The sequence below is a fragment of the Pleurodeles waltl genome, chromosome 5 (genome assembly GCF_031143425.1).
Source record: "Pleurodeles waltl isolate 20211129_DDA chromosome 5, aPleWal1.hap1.20221129, whole genome shotgun sequence".
NCBI classification, from domain to species: Eukaryota; Metazoa; Chordata; class Amphibia; order Caudata; family Salamandridae; genus Pleurodeles; species Pleurodeles waltl.
The window spans coordinates 1,377,067,584-1,377,093,158 of NC_090444.1; positions in this window are offsets into that span (position 1 = coordinate 1,377,067,584).

A 25,575-nucleotide genomic window follows, 5' to 3' on the forward strand; every position below is an offset into this window, starting at 1 on the left:
GGCCTATTGCTAAGTGTAGGTACTTACCTGTCCTTACCAGTAATCCACTTTCAAACTATATATATATATATATATATATATATATATATATATATATATCTCAGCTTCAACAGATCCAAACAGGCGCGCTCTTCTCATGTCGGTGCCCGCATGGGAAGGACCTATTCCCGTGACCAAGACCGGGAAGGTCGAAACGCGTTGGTGTTAGTTTGTTTGGGGTCCTGGTATGTAATAAAAGCAATCTGCTGTAATCCTGTGAGTGCCGCATTTTTTACTTAATTGTCAAACTGGTGTGAAGAGATATATATATATATATATATATATATATATATATATATATATATATATATATATATATATATTTGCAAGTTCTCTCACCCAGTCAAACAAGAGATCAAGACACCAGACGAACAGTTCCAAAATATATTAAGAAAAAAAGAAAAGGTATTCCTCCCAACGCGTTTCAGCCGTAGCCTTATTCACGGCTAATAATAAGGCTACGGCTGAAATGCGTTGGGTGGAATACCATTTCTTTTTTTCTTAATATATTTTGGAACTGTTCGTCTGGTGTCTTGATCTCTTGTTTGACTGGCTGAGAGAACTTGCAAATATTCTATGGGATACCCGATCCCATATCAAGACCGCCATAATAGAGCCTTGGCAAGTCGGGTGCTCTTTTTCTTCGATATATATATATATATAAAACCAGTCACCAGTAGGTAGTTATAGTTAGGACCTACTTGACTTGGCTATATCTTTGGTGCCATTTGATCATTTTGATTAATCTTTCTGAAAGTTTTTCAAAAAAGTGTGCCCAATGATCTTGTTGTACATGGAAAGTTTTGGAGTGATCTGTCAAGTGGGAGCAGAGAAAAAGGGGGGGTCAAAAAAGTGTGTTTCCCATTTTAATTCACATAGGGATATTCAACATGACTACAGCCTGAACCGCTAGATGGAATTACACCAATTGTTTAGAAAGCACACTTTTTGTTATTTGGTGTAAATCAGTTCAGTTGTTTTCAAGATATTAAAGGAAATCCAAATTTGCATATCTGGGCGGAGCTTAAGCACAGATATCATGGTGAGATCTGATTGGCTGTCAGCACTTCAACCAGAAAATGATGGCAGTCATCTTGAGACCAATCTGCATGATAGCACCCTTTGAAATGCATTGTAGTTAATGACAGGTTTTGAGGGGCACAAAAAGGAGAACATATAAAGGGCAATAACAGATTTTAGTTACAATATAAGTTATTTGTTGCTAAAATGATTTTACTCTGTGAAAAAACCTTCTGCTGGGAATTAATGAATCACGTTTGAGAGAAAAGTGTTTTCTCAGGATTTTCTCATAGAGGTTATGAAAGGTGTTCCAGAAGCTAAAATAAGTGCACATATTTGGTAAATTCACACAGTCTTTCTCAGCCATATGAGAATGAAGTCTGGCATTCTCAGTAAAACATGTGCTTCCAACAGGAACATCCTGTAAGTTGTTCTCCTTGTGTTCTACTGTAGTCTCCCACAGTGTTCTAAAGAATAACTAGAGCGCTAACAGTCTTACTTATGATAAAAGTATGGTGCACCTGAAGCCTTCTTGATTTAATCTAACTGGTAAAACTTAAAATATTTAATTTAAAACCCAGCAAAACAGGGGGGTTCATTTTGTCATATAAATTATGGTTAGTGCTGTAGAAAGAACAATAAGAACATGTTTTAAGGTAGTTCTCGAATATCTTCCTCTTCTATTTCATTGAAACCTTCTGCCATGTAGACTGAAACATGAACATTCTGAATTTATGCCAAAAGTGTGGCACATCTGGCAGCTATCTTGATGGAAATGAAGTGGAAAACTAAAGTTTTTCTACTAAGGATACTGCAGTAAATGAGGAGATTAAGGAGCTTCATAAAAAAGTCCCTCAAGATGTCCACCAGAGAAAAAAGCCCAAATGTAGCACAAATATCACCCAAATGTGTTGCCAAGTATAGCCCAATGACAGAAGTGTGTTTTGCACACTTAACTGAACTGCATGTATTAATTTTTTTGCAGTTTTATATAGCGCATACTTGTCCCAAAGGCATATGAATGCTTTACATTACACAAGAACACATTCCTTAAGGGCTTTAGGCATGGCGAGGTTACTTGATTTGCCCAAATCACAGGATGTCGAGCTGACGGGGAAACTCAAACCTGCTTCCCCAGTTGCAAAGTTTGCAGCTCTTGCTGTAACACCACATTCTCTCCCCTAAGTGAAACATACAATCAAGTTATCAACTGGAAAAAAAAACTCAAGATAGCAAATAATTTAAAAGTGTTTTGTTGCTATTTACTAACTCAGAAAATATTACCTCAACTTATTTTTTTAGAACACTAACCATAATTTCTATAAGATGATGTCAGGCGTGCAACATTTAAAAAATAAATATAGAATGTTAGCTATCTAGTTGTTCATTAGAATACTGAGTGGGTGGCAGATGTCCGTGGCACAGACTCTAATATTTGAGATAAGAGAGGAGGGTGCAGAGGCAAAAAGTTGACCACGCTGGGCAGGTGGGAGAGGAGTGACAGCACAATGGAACATGGAGGGCAGGGGAAAAGGGGGGCAGGGGCAACACACCAACCATGCAGGACAGGCAAGAGAGGATGTGGTAATATAGCAGGCTATTGAGGGCAGAAGGCAGAGGTAGTGGCAGTACAGCCATACATGCCAACAGACCCGATTCAGGCAATAGATTCCCAATGTTTTTAGGCCCAAAAGGGCTTTATTTTATCTGTCTCCTGCCTAAAATCTCCTCTTTTTCAATGTAAGTCAGTGGGAAAAATCAATTATCTATGTTTTTTAAACTCTCCCTCTTATTAAGTTAAAAATGTTGGCAAGTATGGTACATTGGTTCACTGAGGGCAGGCGGAATGGAGTAGGGACGTGGACTAGGATAACAAAGGGCAGGAGGGAGATGGGCAGGGGCACCAAACTGACCTTACAGGACAGGTGTCAGGGGATGTAGCAGCACAGTACATCACACAAGGTAAGCAGGACAGCAGTGCAGCACAATGGACCATGGAAAGCAATAGGAGGGGATAGGGCCATGCACATAGACAACAGAAAGGACAGGCGAAAGAGGCAAGGAATGAAAGCTGACCAGACCGGACAAACAGGAGGGACGGTTGCAGCATACCAGACCATGAAGGGCAGGAGAGAGGGGGCAGGGGCACACCAAAAGACCAGACAAGGCAGGAGGCAGGGAATAGGGTCCTGCATATGGAAAAAGTAGGGCAGAATGCAAGGGAGCAAGGCTGGAGCAGCAAGCTGACCACGGAAGGCAAATGGGATGGGCACTGGAAGTACAACATGCCTTGGAGGTCAACAGTTAGAATTTAATGGCATATACAGCAACAATGGATGGAAGGTGGGAGGGGTCAGGGGCAGTGAGCTGACCACACTGGGCAGGTGGGAGGAGCTGTGGCAGCACAAAAAGCCATGCATGGCAAGCAGGAGGGTTTATTACAGCACATAGGCCATGGTGGGCAAGAAGGAAGGGGCAGAGGCATGCACAAAGGACCATGGAGGGCAGAAGGGATGAGTAGGGGCTAAGCATAGTCAAAAAAGGGCAGAGAAGGAGCTTCACAACAGATGACACAGGGTAGGCAGTAGGAGCAGTTACATCACAACAGAGCATGGAGGGCAGAACGGAGTGGCAGCAAAATAGACCATGGAAGAAAGGAGGGAAGAGATAGGGGCATGGAGCTAGGACAGGCAGAGTAGAGGTGGCAGGGACAGGTGGCAGCCATCTGACCATGCAAGGCAGGTGGGAGGGACAGTGGCAGTTCCACAGAACACTCAGAGTAGATAGGCGGGGCAATGGCGGTCCATGGAACATGGTGAGTAAAAAGGAGGGAGCAGAGGCAAGCACACAGGCATCGAAGGGCAAGGGGAAGGAGGGTGGGGCAGCAATATAAACACAGAGGCTAAGCAGGAGGGAGATGAAGCAGCATAGAATTGGGCAAAGAAGGGAAGGAGTAGTGGGCAGGACCATCAAGCTAAATAGAGGGCAGTGGCAGCACATCAGACCATGAAGGCCAGGATGGAGGGTTTGGGTGCATGGCTTCGGACAACAGAAGGTAGGGAGGAGGTGGATGGAGCAGCAAGGCAACTGTTCAAGGCAGGTGGGAAGGGCAGTACCAGAACAACAGTCAAACAGGGCTGTAATGAAGGAGCAAGGGCATGGACTTGGATAATGGATGGCAAGGATGAGGGGTGCAGGAGCAGCAACCTTGGGTGGGGGCAAAGCCCTGCATCCAACTCCTCCCAACATGTATTGCAATAGGCATTTTACTTAACATTGGAAAAACTCTAGAAATTCACTGAAAAAAACAAAGGTTAGAGGGACGTTATAGTTAGGAAATAGAATTTTAAAAAACCTTAGAAATGCACTAAAAATCTAAAGGTTACAGGGACGTTATAGTTAAGTTAAGGTTTTACAAGCACAAAACCATAGAAATTCAGCATTTATAGAGGTATTTCAAGTAACTACAACTCGCCATGCACTGCAAATTACCCTTGATATTATATCACTTGTGACATCTTCTTTGAAATCATGGATAATATCCATGTAATATTTTCAAGAAAATTATTCATGAGAAAACAGTGCATGGCAATGGCGGGAGTTATAGTTACCTTAGGGCACAAGTTATAGTTACTGATATAACTCTAATTATAACAGGTGAACTTCTATGATTTTGTGCTGTAAAATCTGAACCTTAATATAACATTCCTGTAACCTTTGTTGTTTTAGTGACTATATGTACATTGTTTAGTGACTATATGTATGTATATATATTTTAGTGAAAAAAAAAAATATTTATATACATATATATATATTCACTAAAAAAAACAAAGGTTACAGGTAGGGTATAGTTAGGCACAGATATTAAATGTACAAAACCGTAGAAGTTGAGCATTTATACTTACCTCACCTAACTATAACTTACACCTGTGCAATGCACTACTTATACCCTCACATATTACATCCCTCATGACATTGTCAGTGACATCACTGATGCCATCTCAAATGACATCACTGGTTACATCATCCAGTGGGTGTGAGTGTTTTGTAAACTTTTCTGAGACTTTATAATACTTAATAAGCAATTATATAAGTTAAATTACTATTTGTGCTATACAACTAATGCGTGATAGTAATTCCAACATATGTGATCTGAGTTGCTGTTTGTCTGTTTGTATAAGTGTGTGAGTGAGTTTCTGAGAAGTCTTATGTGTGTGACTGTGTATATGAGTGTCTGTAATGATGTGTGTGTGGGTTTGTGAGTGGTTGTATAGCTCTTTCAGTGGGTGTTTAAGTGACTGTACAGGTGTATGAATGGCTGTGTGAACTTTTTGGGGTTTGTAAGTTTCTCTGTCAATGCTGTTTTGCTTCACTGCTAACCAAGATCAAATATACACACTCTGAGAAGAATCTCTGGTATGCAACTCTCAGTCTAGGAAATACATTTACTAAATCATTTTGCAAGGCTGGTAAAGGAAGGTCAGTACAACCGAAAGTGCATGTTTAAAGTGTGCGCAATGATGACATGAAAACTTCAATCTATAAACAACAAATATATATGGAAATCCACAGATATACAGATATATTCATACACAATGCAAAGCAGATAATAAGACTTAAAAAGTCATCACCATGGGGCACAGTTGATGAGTTTGCTTCATATGTCTCCTGCCAGCAACAAGTCGTTGACCCCCAGAAGAGAAAGAGATCTACCCTCACGGGAAGGATGATAGGCATCAGTGTCCTGACTCTGCCAGAGACCTGAATCACTTTACAATCAATCAGGTTTTCGGTCTCTTATATACCTTAAACAAGCCATAGAGAAAATATCTAAAAAAAAAACTCCCGTTCCTCAAGTTGTTGTTCACAAATGCTGGCTACTTGAGGTCAGTTTTGAAAGGAACACAGAACTGGCCAGGTTCCCAAGGTGCTCTCTCAAAACCAAACCATTCCCTGCTGTACCATAAAGATCATTCTAGCACAGCCTTATCAGCCTAACTCCCCCATGTAATGCCTTAGCCCTTGATGAGAAATAGCATGCAGACACGTAGCGTAAAGACATGTTGTATAACATATTGTGCACGGAAAAATACTTGCAGTTTTAACTCGGCAGTGAAGCTAAGACTAAGCTAACTACAAAATGAAGTCTGCAGCTGGTGACCGCTGATCGACGGTGGACAGCTAAGCTAAGCTAAGAGCAAGGTGGTGCAACGTGGAGTCAGTGGTCAAAACACAAATATCACTACAAGTGGTTGTATGGGTTTCTGAGTGGATGAGTGAGTGGTTATGTGGGTGCGTGAGTGTTTGTATGGATGCATGAATTGGTATGTGAGTTGTATATTAGTGTATGAGTAGGTATGTATGTAGCTATTGGTGTGTGCGTGAGAGCTTGAGAAGCTCTGTTGGTGTGTGAGTGCTTGTATAAGTGGTTGTATGAGTGTGGGAGTTGTCTTCTCGGTTAGATACACGTGTGAGTGCATTTGTGAGTGGTTGTGTGAGTGGGTTTGTAAATGGTTATGTGGGTGTGTGAGTGGATGGGTAGGTGGTTGTATTATTGTGTTACTGGGTGAGTGTATGCATGTGTTGGTGTGTCAGTAACTGCATGACTGGTTGTGTGGGTGTGTGAATGGGTATGATAGTGGTTGTAAGGGTTTGTGAGTGGGTGTCTCAGTGTTTGTGTAGCATCTGAGTGGGTGAGTGGTTGTATAGGTAAGTCGGTTAGATGAGCAAGAGGCTGTGGGTTTCTCTATTTGGTTGAATAGGTGTATCACTGAGTGTAGGAGTGATGAGTGGGTGTATGAAGGATTGTGTGGATAATATCATCAGTGATGTCATTTGAGTTGTCATCAGTAATATAAACAGTGATGTCACTGACAATGTCTTGAGTAATGTAACATGGGAGGTCATAAGCAGTGCATTGCAGGGGTATACGTTATAGTTAGGTGAGTTCACTATAACTGCTCAATTCGTATGTTTTTGTATGTTTAAAATCTATGCCGAACCATAACATCCCTATAACTCTTGGGTTTTTTCAATGCATTTCTAAGTTTTGTTTTTATTTTATTTTCCTAACTAAAACATCCATGTAACCTTTGTTTTTTCAGTGAATTTCTATGTTTTTTATATTTACATTTCCCTATAACGGCCCTTTAACCTTTGTTTTTTCTGTGAATTTGTATTGTTTTTTAGTAACCATAAAGAATGTATGCTGTCTGTTTTTTGGGGTAATTTTTGTTACATTGAAATTTAATTTGCAATAATCTTCTATATCTGTGTAATTTAAGCTTTATTTTTAAAATATTTGACATTTTGTGCTATTAAAATTTTTAATAATGTTTGTTTGTGCTGTATAATGTAGTTGATTTATTATTTTATTAATTGAAAACATTTATTATTTAAATAGAATACATTTTTATAGGTTTTGAAAATGTAATGAAATACATTTTGACAATATAAAACATGTATTTTGTATGCAAAGCAATCAAAATATTGTTTTAATGTTTTTTGGAGCCCTGGATCCTCAGTGGGTCTTAAAAAGCTAGATGGGGCTGCAAGAACTCAAAGTTGTCTGTATGCGATCACATAATCGGAATGTATCTGCGAATTGGGAACTGTGGATTAAAAAATATATATATATTTATTAATTCACCTATATTCTCTTTACTAACACAACTGTGCACATATTTATAGCTTTATATGTGATGTAGCACCCTATATTTGTTTTTAGAGGTAGTTGTAGGTTTTTCACACTTAACAAATTCGCAAATCTCTGGACTACAATTGCAAATCCGCCCAATGAGACAACCAAATCTTGTCTTTTCATTGACTGCACTAAGACCCTACTGTATTTAAAGCCACACCCTAAAGCAGTTATTTCTGCTTTAATCGTTTAGGAGACAGAAAGTAATCCAGTGTTCTTGTGCTATTCTGCTGATCTTTTGCTGTTTCTCCTCAAAAATGGCTTCTACGCAGGAACCTCATGCAGACACCAGTATCGAGGAAGAACAGGGGACATCCCATCCCAAAAAGGAGAGTGAAGTCTGGAAACATTTTTCTGTACCATCTGGGAAGAAGAAAGTGACTGCCAAATTCGTCCATTTTAACACCTGTGGCAAAAGTATCAAAAGGGACATCAAAAAAACACTCACATGGAACTAGCTCCATATGGAAGCACTTGAAAACCACACACAAGAGGATCTACAATTGTATAATGCGGGACAAGGCAGCTGGACTAGGTCCTCCTACATTTTCTGGACCACAAGCTGAAGCATCATCACCTTCCATGACTACCAGTCCAGATGTGCGCCCAGAATTGAGGGAAATGGTGACACACTGTGGCAAATGCCACATGCCAATATTCCTCAAGGTCTCCTCTGTCACTGCATTCTTCTTCAGTTTCTTCTTTACATTTTCCTCTGTTCAACTGTTTTAAAACCAGTTTACAACATATTTATTTTTTCTTTTATAAATTAAAAAAAACAAAAAAAAAATAAAGTTGTTAAAAAACCCTTCAAGGAACAAAAGGTTCTTGTTAGAACATTTCACCCATTCAAAAAAGAGCTGTCTTTGTGTTTTATTGTCTTAATAAATAAATATATTGTAGATGTGTATAAGTGGGTGTCAGTAGATGTATGAGTGTTTAACTCAGTGAGTGCTTGTCCACATCTGGCTGGGTGTATCAGTATATGCATCAGTGTGTGCCCTTGTGTGTCAGAGCATGTGCCAGTGTGTGCATGGGCGTGTCAGTGTATGCATCACTTTGTGTCTGTGTGTTTTAGTGTATGCATCAGTGTGTCTGGGTGTGTCAGCACATGCGCCAGTGTGTGCTTGGGTGTGTCAGTGTATGCATCAGTGTGAGTCTGGATGTGTCATCGTAGGCATCAGAGTGTGCCTGGGGGCATCAATGTATGCATCAGTGTGTGCCTGGGTATGTCAGTGTATGCATAAGTGTCTTCCTGGGTGTGTCAGTGTATGCATAAGTGTCTTCCTGGATGTGCCAGTATATGCATGTGGGTGCTTGGGTGTATTAGTGTATGGATCAGTGTGTGCCTGGGTGTGTCAGTGAATGCACAAGTGTGTTCCTGGGTGTGTAAGTATATGCATGAGTGTGAGGCTGGGTGTGTCTGTGTATGCATGAGTGTGTGCCTTGGTGTGTTAGTTTGTGCATGAGTGTGTGCGTGGGTGTGTCACTATAAGTATCAGTGTGTGCCTGGGTGTATCAGTGTATGCATCAATGTGTGCCTCGTGAGTCAGTGTATGTATAGGTGTGTGCCTGGGTGTGTTAGTGTATCCACCAGTGTGTGCCTGGGTATGTTACTGTATACATGAGTGTGTGCCTGGGTGTGTCAGTGTATGCATCAGTGTATGCCTGGGTGTGTCAGTGAATGTATAAGTGTGTACCTTGGTGTGTTAGTGTATGCATTAGTGTGTGACTAGCAATGTCAATATGTGCATCAGTATGTGCATGGGTGTCGCAGTATATGCATAAGTCTGGGTCTGAGTATGTCAGTGTATGCATCAGTGTGTCTGGGTGTGTCAGCATATGCATCAGTGTGTGCCTGAGTGTGGCAGTGCTTGTATTGGTGTGTGCCTGGGTGTGTCAGTGAATTCATAAGTGTGTTCCTGAGTGGGTTAGTGTATGCCTACATGTGTGGCTAAGTGTGTTAGTGTATTCATGAGTGTGTGCCTGGGTGTGTCACTGTATGTATCAGTGTGTGCCTTGGTGTGTCAGTATATGTATCAGTGTGCACCTGGGTGTGTCAGTTTATTCACAGTGTATTCCTAGGTATGTCAGTATATGCTTAAGTATGCACTTGGGTGTGTCGGTGTATGCATCAGTGTGCGTTTGAATGTGTTATTGGATACATAACTGTTTGGTTGGCTGTGCAAGTGTCTACATGGCTGTGTGTCATGCACTCACCTGGTTCCAATCCTGATGCTGGACCTCTAATCTCAACCGGGCAGCCTAATGATTATCTGGTTCCAAATACTGCCCCCAGAGGGGAAAGGCGGATGGGATAAAACAATAAAAGATGATCTTGTGTCACTGAAGGAGTTGCTCGTGTGTCTCCTGCACTGCCTGGTAGGATCAGGACTCCCTGGACCTTGTTATCCTCAATGCAGTTGTGATACAAGACTTCATCATAAATATTGCATAAGAGAGAGAAGAACTAATTTAAAGAATAAACTGAAGATATTCCGCACAGTGGAACATACAGGATTTTGATTCAAAATCAAAAACAACTTCAAACTCTAGAAGTTTCTCCCAAAATACTAGCTAGAACTTGTCAAGAAAGATAGTGACAAACTTTCAGTTTGAATACAATAGAGTTCAGAGCCCTGCAATAAAAGGGTCCAGAGCACTGGGCTTCTTGGGGCAGAATACTGAAACAATGTCCAAATGTCCAATATCCAAAAACATGTTCTTGCCTTCAAAAGAATCAGTCTTTGGATTATTTTCTAACCTATGAAGTAATGTGCACTAACCTGAGGGAAAGGTACTGAGCCCTGACAGTACTTGAACTGGAATCCGAAGACGACAGGAGACTCTGTGGAAGACGCTCAAGATGAGGTGGAATCGTAGCTCCTGAAAGAAGACACTTGAAGCTTCAGAGATGCCTGGATCACAGGATCATCAAGAAGGCTTGGAAGACCGAAGTGCTGAAAGTTCTGGGTGACTCAGGAGGTGAGTACCGGGAAGTTGCTTGTGCAGGACTGCAACAAGGCCATGCAGGTTCAGAGGGAGTATATTAAACTGGAAGAAAAAAATGTTCCAGAAAGGCAAGTGTCCCACCTGGAAGTGTGGAATATTTCAATGAACCTGGGGAAGATCACGTGTTGGCCTTGCAGCTGGCAGGTGCAAACAGTAACTGGCAACAATAAAAAAGTACAACAACCCCCCACATCCATGATGGTACAATTGAATCGTTCATAGTGGAAATGTCACTATCCTCACTAGACACATGATATCTGCAGGTTCACAATAGACAAACGTTGCATAGCGACTGAACAGGAGGGTCAATGGTTCAGGCTTCCTGGGAGGCAAATCATGTAGAGCTTGAGACTGGAAGGCATCATCAGTAAAGCATCTCTTTAAATGTTTGGGACAGGGAGATGCCACAAAGGAAGGGTGACATGAGCTTGGCGAGTAAAACCCACTGTACAAAGGGCAAAAGATGGAGTTGTGACAATGTGCATGATTTTGTGAATGACTTGGTGTGTTAGTGGTATATCATTCTGTCTCAGTGCATGCCTTAAGTATGTGAATGTTTTGACCAAGAGTGAAAGAACTAATTAGTACGCAACATTACTGTAATAGATGGTTCTGTTGATCTGTATAGAAAGAAAAAACAGACATATAAGGTAGTATCACGCTTGATAACATTTTTTGAATAAACGTTTACTTTCTGTAATGCAAAACTTCATGTTATTAATTAAACAGTACACAGTTCTCATGCTGTAACATTTTCCCTTTTTTACTGTTCTCAGGTTCTATACTTATACAATAATTGATGTACTGTTTAAAGAATCGTCCTTGAACACAGGGGAAAACAATCATGTAACCCAGGACTGCACAGTAAGTCACTGTAAATGAGCGACACAGTGCAATGCACTCACTACAATAATATAAGTGATAGTTTTACCTATACTTATTCAACTAATCTATAGAAATAGACACTGAAAGTAACTGTGTTTTTATTGACAGTGCTACAATGCCACATATATATATCTATAGACTGGGATAGGGAGAGCCGTATAAAGACATAACCCCTGGTAGGCCGTATGATATTTCAAAAACTGATAATACTTTAAGTAGAACGGCACTATTTCACTTTTACAATTGTAATCCTCCTTAGAACTTGGTAGGTTATTGTAGAATGTTTGTTTAGTTTTGATGTGTCTTTCATTACATTGTACCCATCTAGTTTTAGTTTTTAAATAGAGATTGTAGTATCCAGTTGTAATATTAATTCCTTTATGAAAGACGAGATTCTTAGCAGTGCTTATTTATCCAGAGAAAGTGTTTTCTCCTGGCTTATGATTTGTAATGTCTGTTTATAATTTATTGCCATCTGCTCTGTATTGGTGTAGGATTAACTGTACATGAGCTTGCCTAAAGCCTTATAGGGACATCATGACTGGTAGGCCGCATGATGTCATAAACAGCCGTACTCAAGTGCCCCAACTATATTATTTCACTTTTTTAGTTATAATCGTCCTTAGAACTTAGGTTCAAGAAACAAAAGATAAGAATTTTGGTAGCCTATAAGGCAGTCTTTGCTTCAATGTGAGTTTGCTGTCATTGTACTCCGTGGAGCCTGTTTTCTTTTTTTATTTATGGTTTTGTCTTCAGATGCAACAGTAACTCCTTCATGAAATATAATTGCCACTGTGGTGTTTGTTTTTCCTGAAATAGATATTTGTCCTGCTTTCAAATTTGTAATTTCTGTTTCCAATTTACTCCCATCTGTTTTGCATCGCTATAGCAGTAATATAAGATACTTGCTACTTCGTTATATGTTATCTTGACATAACATCTGATCAACAATTTCTGCAGGTATTGTTTTGTGTAGCTTGTTTAATCCATCTCTTAAATTTGAAATCCAACAGTTTTAAGTAAATGTATCACTCCAAATCTATTTCTGTACTTTATGCCAAAGAACAATCTTCAAACTCATGGTTCCATGTGTAACTAAGTCCAAATAAGTCCTCAATAGGTACCTGGTCTTCTTCTAAGATACCAAAGATTACTATTAGAAATTCTTGGGCATCTTGTTGAGTGTTTTGGGTAAACTGTACAGATCTAGTGCATACATCTACAAGGTCTTATGTGTGCAATGTGTTTTATTTTTATCACTGGAGACACGTTGTTACAAAGCAAACAGTGCAGATCACAATATCTTCTCTTTTCTTGTTTAATTATGTGAACAACATGAGGTAATGTAAACAGTGTATTGAGAACCACATTGGAATTTCACAGCTGGTGACCAACAACATCTCCTGCATTGTCAGATTTTTTTCTGAACAAGTTCTTTGTTGTCTTTCTTGCCCTTCTTCTCAACAGCATCGCTATGACCTTTTAAAAGATTTTGCTTTGAGCAGGTTGTTCATAATTCGCATTCTGTCCTAAATGAGGAGCATGCACATTTCTTCATCAGTTGTACTCTTCAACAGAACTTGGATTGGCATTTAATTCATTGTTATTAGACTCAAATAGATACGAACCGGACAATGTTGTAACTTATGATAAGGCATATGACATACCTTTCTTATACACAGTAATACCAATACTAATGAATGCTGCATCCACACTTAAACCTTAAGATATTATTAATAGTCACATCATATGCTAGAGAAGCTGGGAACTGCTTCTTCTGAACATAAAGGTCTTTAGCAATCTAAAAACATGCAACAGATGTTCCAATCTGTTTTACGTTATCAGCCTGTTCAAATTTTAAAACTAGGTATTCAATCTCATTCCTATTAGGAAAGGAAATGAAATCAATTACTTTACCCATAGCACCATTAACTAATCCTTCCCCCACATTCACATTTTGCTACAAAATTACTCTATAGTTCTTACAAACAAGGAAATACTTTTCTAATCCTGCAGTTCTGGAATCATATTTCTGCAATGCATCCAATCTTTCTTCTAGTTTTTCACTTAGGAGTACTGTCACACTCAGGTGTTCCTTTTCGTCTATTACCACAAGTTGTAAACTTTCTTATTTTTCCAATTTTAGTAAATTGTCATTCAATTAGAGCACTCCTGAAGTGTAGGCATTAGGCATTAGGCAGACAATGGATTTTCCTTCTTGAAAGAAACTGAAAAAAGCTCTGCTGCTGTCTTGTTTGTAGGAAATAGTTTCTCAATAAGTTGAATTTCTAAGTGATGTCTCCCATCTTTTGTAAGAACTCCTACTTTAATATATTTGAGAATATTTCGGTATTCAATGTCAGATGCTTGATACACATTCCTAACTAGTTCTTTATATTGGAAGTTAAACCAATTGTTACATTTCCAATACTTTCCAAAGAACTTTGAGTTTTATCATGGGGAAGTGTCTTGAACGCAGGCTGTCCTTAGACAGGGGTGAGTTGCAGAAAATTGCCAAACACAATCAAGTGCTTTCCTCCAAAAAGCGCATCATAGCCTGTCTTTACAATCTTTTGCATTCTCAAGTGTACAAAGGCAAGCATTAGGTCTGAGACCACACTTACCTCATCAATGACTAAATGTTTCAATTTCTTCAATCCTCTTAAAAACTTCACCTGTATGAAAACAGCAAGCCTCTATAGTTTTCCCCTACAAGCTTATAGGAGCCCCTTTTGCTTGTTTCATTTGAAAGAGAGCAATGCATTGCCAATGACTTCTTTGGAATATAGTATATGGATACAATAGTGTTCATATATTTCTTCTGATTTGGTTCTATCCACTTTTTCAATCTCTCCACTTGATGGTAACATTTAATTCTCCGTACAACTTCCATCGCCAACAAAATCAACATTTTTGTAATAGGTATTATTTTGTTTCAGGTACAATGTAGATTTTTTAACTTTATTAACATCCACTGGGTTTTACTAGATTTATTTTGTTTTTGGTAGGCAAACCATTTACTAGAATAAGTGGTTAATCAATATCTTTCTCCACATCCACAGTTTCAATATTCCATTTAATATTTAAAGGTAAGTAGTTAACTGTTCCTTCAAGGCCTTTCTATAACTCTGTCATTGGTAGTTTCCCAGTCTTTGGTTCCATAAAAACTCTTCTTCTATAAAGGTGTACAAATTGTATGAGAATTGATTCATACATATTTAATTCTCAAAGTTCTTCTGGACTTGACACCAATTCTAACTTGTTATGTATTGCTCTGGTTGGCATTTTGTTATCTTCTAACTTATAATAGCAATACTTATATATAATTTGCTTTGTTGACAAATCAACGTGTTCCTCCACAAATAAATATACAGCAAATTCTTGCTACTTATTTCTGTACTCTTGTTCAGTTTTAGAGAACAAAACAACACTGAGAGTTTGCCTTTTGTAGTGAGTGTGTCTACCACAAATACAAACACAGTTTGGTTTCTCAGAAGAAACTGCGTTAAACTTTGCAATCACTTGTGTAAAATTATCAATACTAATACCTGTGTCCTGTTCTTCTACACCTGTACGTACCGGCTCCTCATTTTCCTTACACTCCTGTTCAGGACCAAAGAAACAAAACTGAACATCTTCACAAATATTTTCCACCTTTTGCATTGTGCACTATGCAGTAAAGCTCTATTCCTTTCTCCTAAACATAAGGCAAGAGTTTTCACAAAGTAAAATCTCCTTACTAAATGTTGAATTTTAGAGTGATAAAAAGCTAACATTCTGACGAGATGAAAGGTGCTTGTGCACATTTTCTTGGACAGACACACCAGTGAACGTCCTTGTAAATAAGTATACTTCCTCAGTTTGCACATGGATGTAATCGTTGCAAAACTGCAGTATCCCACTTCACACTTCTACCTGGAAATTGACGTAGAAAATGTCTTAATATGTAAATCGATTCCTTCCAAACACCGCAAATACTATTACTGTTCCATTTATATACAGGGGCATTTCTACACCTACCTTGTATCTCCTTAGATATATCTTGCTCTACATTTCTAGGAACCATCTGTTCTTTTGCGATTGGAATACCATGTTTCACCTCATAACATTGACCAGTTGTTTAAATTTAATGCACTAATGTGTTCTCTTTGAAGTAGCTTTCTTCATTAAAGAAAGGCTCAATACTAGACGTAAGCATCTATTCTCCTCTGAAAATTTTACAAACACTATTTCTATTTGTAAGTCTTTATTTTGCTCTTCTTTTCATAGACAACACTGTTTTATCTAGTGTTCTCATTCTGTTCAATATCAAAATGAATAGTTTCTGTTTCAGGGCAAAATGATTTATCAACTACAGTCTCAATATGTTGTTTTTATTCGACTGCTTCTCTTCTTCTTTTATACTGCCTCATAGTTTGTACCAAATTCTGAATTACTCTACTATGAAACATTTCCACTTCTATGTCCTTAAATTGTTTCTGTCTTCTTGTTAAATTATCTGTTTTCTTATCAGATTTATTAGTTGTAATGTCATTTACTGGCTCTCCTTTCTCATTTGATTTAAAACTTCGCTTTTGATTTCCATGTTTTACATACTTTGCAGTTTTTCACATACTATTTTAAGAAACTTCATAGTTTTCTTACCAACATCTCTTTTCTCTTTAAGCACATTCTTTGCATTTTGTCCCTTTTTGCTCTGACTTGCAAGGAGATAGTATTCTTTCCTCTGTTTCTTTCTTGTTTCTGTCTTTTTGGCATTCTTACTTTTTATTTCTGAATGCAGGTAGATGTCTGAAAAGTTAAAAAAAAACAACACATTTAGGTTTACATTACATAGTGTTAAGTTGCATAGTTTAAGCAATTGAGTAGCTACCTAAATAGTTATAGCACTGGGTAATAGCAACTCCATGGGCCACATGTATCAACATTCAGAATTGCGACCCGCATATTGCGAGTCAGAGCGACTCGCAATTTGCAAGTTGCAATTCTGAATGTTGGATGGTGTCCCTGACACCATCTGCGATTTGCAGGGGGGTCGCAAATGCCCACCTCATGAATAATCATGAGGTGGGTCGCAATTTGCGACCCCCTTGCGAATGGCGGTCCTCACAGGGATGGTGGCCTGCTGTGGACCGCAGACCACCATGTCTGTGACTGCTTTTTATTAAAGCAGTTTTTTTTTTTTTAATGCAGCCCGTTTTCCTTAAAGGAAAACGAGATGCATTACAAAAATGAAAAATGAAACATTTTCGTTTCATTTTTCAGAGCAGGCAGTGGTCCATAGGGCCACTGCCTGCTCTGAAAAAATGTTAACAATGCCATTCACAATAGGGAAGGGGTCCTTTGTGAATTGGTTACCAGCCATTTTAAAAGGGTGCAAAATGCGATTGGTTTGCAACCCAGTTTGCGGTCACAAACCAATCCTACATTGCACTGCGACTCGCAATTAGGAAGGGAACACCCCTTCCTAATTGTGTGTTGCAAACCCGTTTTGCGATTCGGTAACCAGGTTACCGAATCGCGAAACGGGGTTTGTGCATTGCAATGTGCTTTTTGCACATCGCAAACAGCGAAATTCACTTTTTGCGATGTGCAAAAATCTTGCTACATGTGGCCCTAAGTGTGTTATTTTACATGTACAAATGACTGTGTCAGTGGCTGCATTAGTATTTGGCCTGTTTGTGTCAGCATCTTTGTCTGTGTACGCATGGGTGTCTCAGTGGCTGCATTAGTGTTTTGCTTGGTGTGTCAGTGTTTGCATCAGTGTGTCTGGGTGTATAACCAGATGTGTTAGTGTTTGCCTGGGTGTGTCAGTGGCTGTTTCAGTATGTGCCCAGGTGTGCCAGTGCCTGCATCAAAGTATGCCTTTGTGTTAGTAGCTGTATTACTGTTGAATGTGTCACTGTATCAGTGTGTGCATGAGTGTGTTAGTGGCTATATTAGTGTTTGGCTGGATGTGTCAGTGTCTGCATCGATGTGTGGCTGAGAGAGTTAGTAGTTGTATTAGTGTTTGGCTAGGTCTGTCAGAGTCTGCATTGGTGTATGCATAAGTGTGTCAGAAACTACATTACTATTTGGCTGGGTGTGTTACTGTGTGTGTCTCAGTGTGTGCCTGTGTATATGTAGCTGTATTCAGGTTTGGCTGGCTGTGTCAGTGGGTTCTTCCCTATGTCAATGCCTGTATTGAGGTGTGCCTGTGTGTCAGTAGCTGTATTAGTGTTTGCCGGGGTGTGTTAGTATGTGTCTCATTGTATGTCTTGGTGTGTATGTAGCTATATTAGTATTTGGCTGGGTGTATCAGTGGTTGCATCAGTGTGTGCCACTGTGTCTCAGTAGCTGCATTAGGTTTTGAGTGGTTGTGTTAGTGGTTGTATCAGTGTGTTCCTGGGTGTGTCAGTGTCTACAACAGTGCACACCTGTGTGTCAGTATTTGCATTGGTATGTGTCTTAGTGTTAGTGTTTACATCAGTGTGTATCTGGGTGTGTCAGTGCCTGCATCCGTGTGTCCCTGGATGTGCCTGTGGCTGCTTTAGGGTCAATAGGTGTATTAGACAGTGTATAAATAATTAAATGGGTGTGTATATAGTTTTCTTAGTGTTTTTCTCAGAGTGCCAGTTACTGTCTAGCTATAACACTTTTGGGTTCATAATCACTTTTCTGCGACTAAACCTGGATTTATGAGTCCAGTGGTTATGCAGTGCGTAACATACACTGTAAGTCTGTCATTTTGGATTCATACATATGTTTATGATTTACTGCATGGATAAGTGACAGTTGTATCAGTACTTGTGTACATATGTCAATGACTGTATGAGTGCCTCAGTGGCTATCTCAATGGATTTCTAAGTAACTATCCCAGTGTATGACTGCCTGTCTTAATAACTGTAAGGGTCACTAAATGAGTATGCAAGTGCCTTTATGGATTGGTCACTGGCTGTGTTAGTGAGTGTTGGGGTATGAAATAGAGTGTAAAGTGGCTCTATTTCTTTTGTGTGCATAACGGCTGTCTAGATATCACAATATATGTGTAGATACCTCTATCATCATGTGACTGCAAGTCTAAGGGGGCCTATAGTTTTAAGAAAAACTATATCAGTAGCTAAGTTAGTCAGTAAGGGCCATATGTACGAACACTTTTTCCCATAGACACAGAATGGGTAAAAACCTTTGATACATCTGTCCCTAAGTACTTTAATACCTGGATCTATGGCCCTCTACATCTGCCTGAAAAAATACTACTTTCAGCATTGACAGATCTGTGTGAGTGAAGCACACAATGTATGCATGGTAGTCTGAAAGAATATTTCACTACTGTGTGGCAGTTACTCCGTGGCTATACAAGTATGCTGATCATACTAATTTATCTAAAACCGAAACTTGGTATATAAACGCCTGCTTGATTTTCTCAATCGGTACAAAATATGTACTAATCAGTTATTTACTAAAATTAAATATCTATATTTACTCCCAAAAAACATTGATTTGTAGCAGCTTCATAAAATACCTTTTGCCACTCTTTACAAATTATTCATCCTCCTTTGCTGCTCACTCTACTTTTCCTTATTATCATCATGTACCCTGTGTTTTATATTCCCTTTTACTCTTGGGTACATCATAGACTGTTTCATCCACCTTATATGCACACATGCCTTTTCAAACACATTTTCTTTTTTAAAGTACATCCTAATTCACATACCTGTTAAATATGTTTGTTGGTCTGAAATTTGTTTTGTCAGTATCAGAATCTCTTCTCACTGAAAATGTGAATGCTGAAGCACAAGAATGGCATACCACTCTTATACAAAGGAACCATCAATGGCAACCTTTTTTATTTAGCTTTCAAGGTTACTCAGTCAGAAAACAAATCACAACCTTTCTTTCATTTTGACTTAAGTTATACCGCTTCTGAATGGTCAGCATTGTTAACCCTTTCCAAGACTCCTGTAAAGAAGCCCAATTTGTTAGGGTTTTGGCAGTTCTGTGAATCAGCCGTGGCGCTCCGCACGGCCCCCCGTGTAGCTCTCAGCGGATCGACATGAAAGCCTATAAATCTATTTCAAAATCTGCTATTAAGTAGTATCATTTATACTCCACTTGATGTAAATGACTATGTTTGACCCCAAACACTGCTTAATCAGCATTCCCTTAAATACCATTCTCCTATTACATTAATAGTCTAGTCTTTTTTATTACCTTCTCCCAAATGCTCTTGCCACTCCAGCTTCCCTCCAAAATGCTCAGTGTGGGTTGTGAGTCATAGTTGAGTACTTTGGGCCAGAGAGAGAGCTGGAAATAGTGGCATTGACAAGGCCATGGGTTTACCTAATGTGAATACTTCTTGGGGTGGCCAGAGAGAGTTGAAGTGGCATCAATTGTTGACTTTGATTGAAAGCATTATGGATTGCCAACATAAATACCTCATGATTGTGCACTGTGGTGGCAATGACCTGGGCACAGTTACCGGGGTAGGACTGGAAATCCTCATAAAAGATACATTTGGTAGATTAATGGCACTTTTCCCACATGCTGTCTTGGTATTGTCCAGTTTCCAAAAGTAGAAGTGGAAGTGGTTAACTGAATTCTGTCCACAGAGAGACAAATACAGAAAACATGTGAATAAAACTTTTTCTGCATTCCCCAGAGACCATAACATGGGCTCTATATACCACAACAATTTATGTTTTGAAATGGGTGGTATATACAGAAATTATAGAGTTCATTTGACAGAGAAAGGCAACAGGGTGTTCCTGCAGAACTAGAAAGACTTTGGCACTCATCATGACACTGGCGGTAAATCCTGCAGACCGCTGCAGTGATGGAGGCCAAGATACAGCTGCGGTGGTGAATATCGTTTTGCCATATTATGACACACACACACCAAACTGTCAGAATACTGCCACATACACAAATCCGCCAGCCCAAAGGTCAGGGTTGAAGTGTCAGTAGAACACCCATACCCTTACGCAAACAAAACAACGCCCACCACATTATGACCCACAAATCTCCATGGCGGACATTCAATGACGCAAAACCATTGGCGGTACACACTGGCGCGGTCAGAATGGCCACCCAAATACAAAACAACACATAGGCCCAAAACGAAAATCACACACCTGACACTGATACACACACCCATAGCACTAAAAGACACACACCCACATTACCCGCAACCCTTTACAAACACCAATAATTGCCACAAGACTAACACGAAGACCAATGAGACAACTATACACACACACCACAAACATCCATCCATTCGTCATGCACCCCACTTCCCACACCCTACCACATTACTCAAACCCTCTGCACAACACACACACCACACAACACCCATGTCCTCACTAAGGCACCCCTGTTTCACTGATGAGGAGTTGCAGGTCATGGTGGAGGAAATAGTCAGGTTAGAGCCACAGCTGGTTGGAGCACAGGTACAGCAAATATCCATTGCCAATGAGATGGAGCTGTGGCGGAGGATCGTGGACAGGGTGAACCCCGTGGAACAGCATCCAAGAACAAGGGACGACATCAGGAAGAGGTGGAATGACCTACGGGGGAAGGTAGTTTCCGAGGCAGCAAGGCACAAGCTCGCCATCCAGAGGACTGCCGGTGGACCCCTACCTCCTCCCACACAGCTCACAGCATGGGAGGAGCAAGTCTTGGCAATACTGGATCCTGTGGGACTCACCGGAGTAGCTGGAGGACTGGACAATGGTGATTCAATATTTACTACTTAGCACCCCCAATACCTGCATGCCATCGCACTCCCTCACCCTCACTCACATCACTCCACACCATCCCACACACTGCACCTGCTATCCCAATGCATGGACAACCCTCCCAGCCCTGCATGTACACCCATCACCAAAGCATGCACAACATGGAGAACTAACAATCCCACAATACATCACCATACAAAAACAAAGGTGGTAGGGCACAGCAATGATAGAGGGGAAGCTAGGAATGTACAATATGTCACAGACACGAAGCATAATACATCACTTATATGTCAGTGGCGAGGAGGTGCCACGACTATCCATTCCCCCAACAGAAGATGCCCCCAGTGATAACAGTGTCTCTGGACTTCAGGATCTGGAAGAACTACCTGGCACATCAGGGACCACTGGTCAGCCGGCCACCCCAGCCCACTCACAGTCCACCACAGAGCTTCCCCCATCAGTCTCCAACACCACAGCACCCACCCAACATCCCCATGCCTCTGTCCCCAGGGCACATCAATCAGCAGTGTGCCCATCTGTGCATGGACCCCAGTCCAACACCTCACACCCAAGACAATCAGGGACCTTGGGTCAGTGGCAGTGGGCATACTATGCAGGGGACAGACGCTGAGGGGAACAGGGACACTGGGAGGACTGCTGTGCACCAGAGAGAAGACAGGACCAGGGAACCAGCTCTCTAGGAGGCACTCACCAATGTCCTGGGGGCCTATCAACAATCCCAGGACAAGATGGGCCAGATCCTTACCAACATGCAGGAGAACAAGCGGCGCCAGGAAGAACACCATCAGGAAATAAGGGAGGATTTGCAGGCCCTCAACACCACCATGGTCTCCAGAGCAGGGGTGCTGGCTGATATGGCCAACAACATGAGGGAATGAACAGCACACCAGCAGGTCCCTACCACTAGCCAGTCTACTGACCATCCCACCACTTCTGCTCCAGCTAGTGGGCAGGAGGCCCTGCCACAGGACCCACAGGCCACCAGCACCCCTCTCCCTGCAGAAGGTGAACCACCCCACAAACATTCCCTGCTACCCAGACAGAAGCCAGAGACACTTGCCAAGACCAAGGCCACCGCCAGGAGATGAGACCCTCCTGAATGTCCCCCTTGTGTCCCACCCTGTCACCTTGTCCACTTTGAACTGCCTTTGCTCCCCTTCCTAAGGCCCCTTGGACACTGGACCTGTGCTACAAACAGACTGGAACAATACCCTGGCCTTTCCTCTACCATCACACCATTCCATTGCACTTTCCATCAATTATTTGCACTACAGTAAACACCCTTGTACACAACTTGAGTGATAGTGTTTTATGTGATGAAAATGTACATTTATGGAAACAGTCACATCTTGTGCAAATGATCTGAACACTGTGATAGCATACAATTAATGACGTAGCTGTCTGTAGTCATTACATCAGTACACAGTTGTTATATCACCAACATCTGCAAATTGAGAAGCCATAGGTGACAGTAAGTTGAGATGCAAAGGAAGTGAATACCATCCTGCTACAGCCACACAGAAATCATCAATATTCAGAGGAATGGTCATTTCCACTGTCTCATATGTGTGTCATTGGAAGTATTGACCTATAAATGATGTTCTTTTGTCCACATCCTCATCCTCTGCCTCCTCATCCTCCCTGTCCTCAGGGTCCACTGCTGCCACAGGGGCATTTCCAGTCTCCTCCTTCTGCAGATAAGGCACATGTCGTCTGAAGGCCAGATTGTGCAACATGCAGCATGCTACTACTCTCTGGCAGACCTTCTCGGGTGAGTAGCACAGGGATCTACCTGTCAGATGGAGGCATCTGAACCTGGCCTTTAGGAGGCCGAAGGTCCTTTCAATACCTCTCCTGGTTCGACCATGTGCATCATTATAACAATTCTCAGCCCCTGTCCTGGCATTCCTCACAGGGGTCAGGAGCCACAATGGGTTTAGGTAGCCAGAGTCACCTCCAAGTATTGAGGGAAAAACATTAGCCTTACACAATGGTATGGGGTTAACACCAGAAGGCATACACTGACATACACTGGATGTGGAGTCAGGCTCACCTATTAGCCACACCCTGTGCCTCTGTAGTAGTCCTGTCACATTTGGGATGCTGCTATTCCTCAGGACGAAGGCTTCTTGCACCGACCCAGGATACTTGGCAGTGACATGGGAGATGTACTGGTCCACCAGGCACACCTCTTGCACATTGAGTGAGTGGAAGCTCCTCTGATTCCTGAACACCTGTTCATTCTTGCAGGGGGCAAACGCAATATGTGTACCATCAATCTCCTCAATAATATTGGCTATATGTCCCATTGCAAAGAACCCTGCCTTCACAGTGGCCAAATCTTCCACCTAGGGAAAAGCAATGTAGCTGCACATGTGTTTGACCAAGGCAGACAAAACCCTTGCCAGCTCAACTGAGAACATTAGATGTGACATTCCTGCTGCCAAGACCACTGTCACTTGGAAAAAAACAGTTGCCAGAAAATAGAGCACTGATAGAACCTGCACAAGAGGGGGGATCCCAGTGGGATGACGGATAACTGATATAAGATCAGGCTCCAATTGGGCACACAGCTCTGTGATTGTGGCCCTGTCCATTCTATAGGTGAGTATTATGTGTCTGTCCGCCAGTGTAGCCAAGTCTACAAGGGGTCTGTACACGGGGGCTTGTCTCGTTCTTCTATTCATCCGCAGTGGTATATATTTAAGAGACACATGAGTGAGTAGGCTGTCACAATTTGAAGAATGAAACCACCACGTCAGTGTACATTGAGCATTGATGTGATGGGGCAATAGGAATGGCAATGTATGTGCAAATTGTAGCAATGACACAGTTATGGATTATCTGAATGTTGTCCACCACCATTAAATGGTGACCGCCTGTCCTGTATCTAGGGACAGGTGAAAGTGAGGTAACTCTGCCGACGTTGGGCATCATGGAGGAAGGCGGTCTTGCACCGCCGTGCAATTCCTCATTGGCTAATATGGGGCTCTATGGAGTACAGTGGCCAATGGGGATCAGCGGCACCGGTGACGGTGGACACCGGCGCAGACGTGACTGCCATTTTCTATCTAAATCCTCACTTGATTCCTGACTTTCCACAGGACAACACCTACACTGCGTGTGCGGCTGTGACCTGTGTCTGGATCCTGCCATGGCCTGTGTGACCAGGGAAAGGACCCCTGCTTTTACTTTGGAGGAGTTGGAGTGCTTGGTGGATGGGGTCCTACCCCAGTAGGAACAGCTGTATGGGCCTCCAGACCAACAGGTGAGTACACCTTAGACACGATGCATGTGACAAGTTTGCATGGAGATGTGTGTGCAAGCATCTTGTCCTTTGGGGGGGTGGTATGTCTGGTGGTAGTGTACTTGGTGGGTGCTGGCTGGGTGATGTGTGTGCCAATGGAGATAGAAATGGGATTTGTGGACCATATGTGTTACAAGCTGGATTGTATGTGTAATGGAGTTCTCCTGTCTGTGTTTCCTCTGCAGGTCAGCGCCCATCAGAAGAAGGGATTGTGGCGTGCCATCGGCAAGGATATGCAGACCCTGGGGGTCTATAGCAGGGTGAGCACCCACTGCCGGAAAAGGTGGGACGACCTGAGACGCCGGGCCTGGAAGACTGCAAAGGCCCAGTTGGGGATGGCCTCCCAATGAGGGGGGTGTTCTCGTTGGAACCTGACCCCCCTGATTGCCCGCAAACTGGCAGTGGCCTACCCAGAACCGGATGGGTGCTTGAGGGCATCACAGCAGCCACAAGGGGGTGAGTACAGTGGGCGTTACAACTATAATTGGTAGGTGCCATGGGAACCTGGTGGTCGGTGTCAATTAGTGGGTGCCCCTTAATGCCAGCTCAGGCATTGCAGTGTGATCCAGCTCAAGGGTAATGGATGTATTGCAAAATGTGGTAACCTAGCTAGGTTGCATTCCATGTCAGACCGGGCTTAGTGGGTCCCAGGAGGGGTGCAGTTGGCGGTGATTGGCTCTCATCTTGTTGTAGTACCTAGCCAATGGAATGCCAGTGCAATGCATGGTGCTCAACCTTGATCCCTGTATGTGACGGTAATGTGTATGCCATCTGTGGTGTTGGTGCTGTAATTGACCCAGTTCTCCCTTTCTCTCCCCCCCTTTTTTCTTCTGCCATCCTGTCTATGTGTGCATTAGCATCATCTGGCGGAGGAG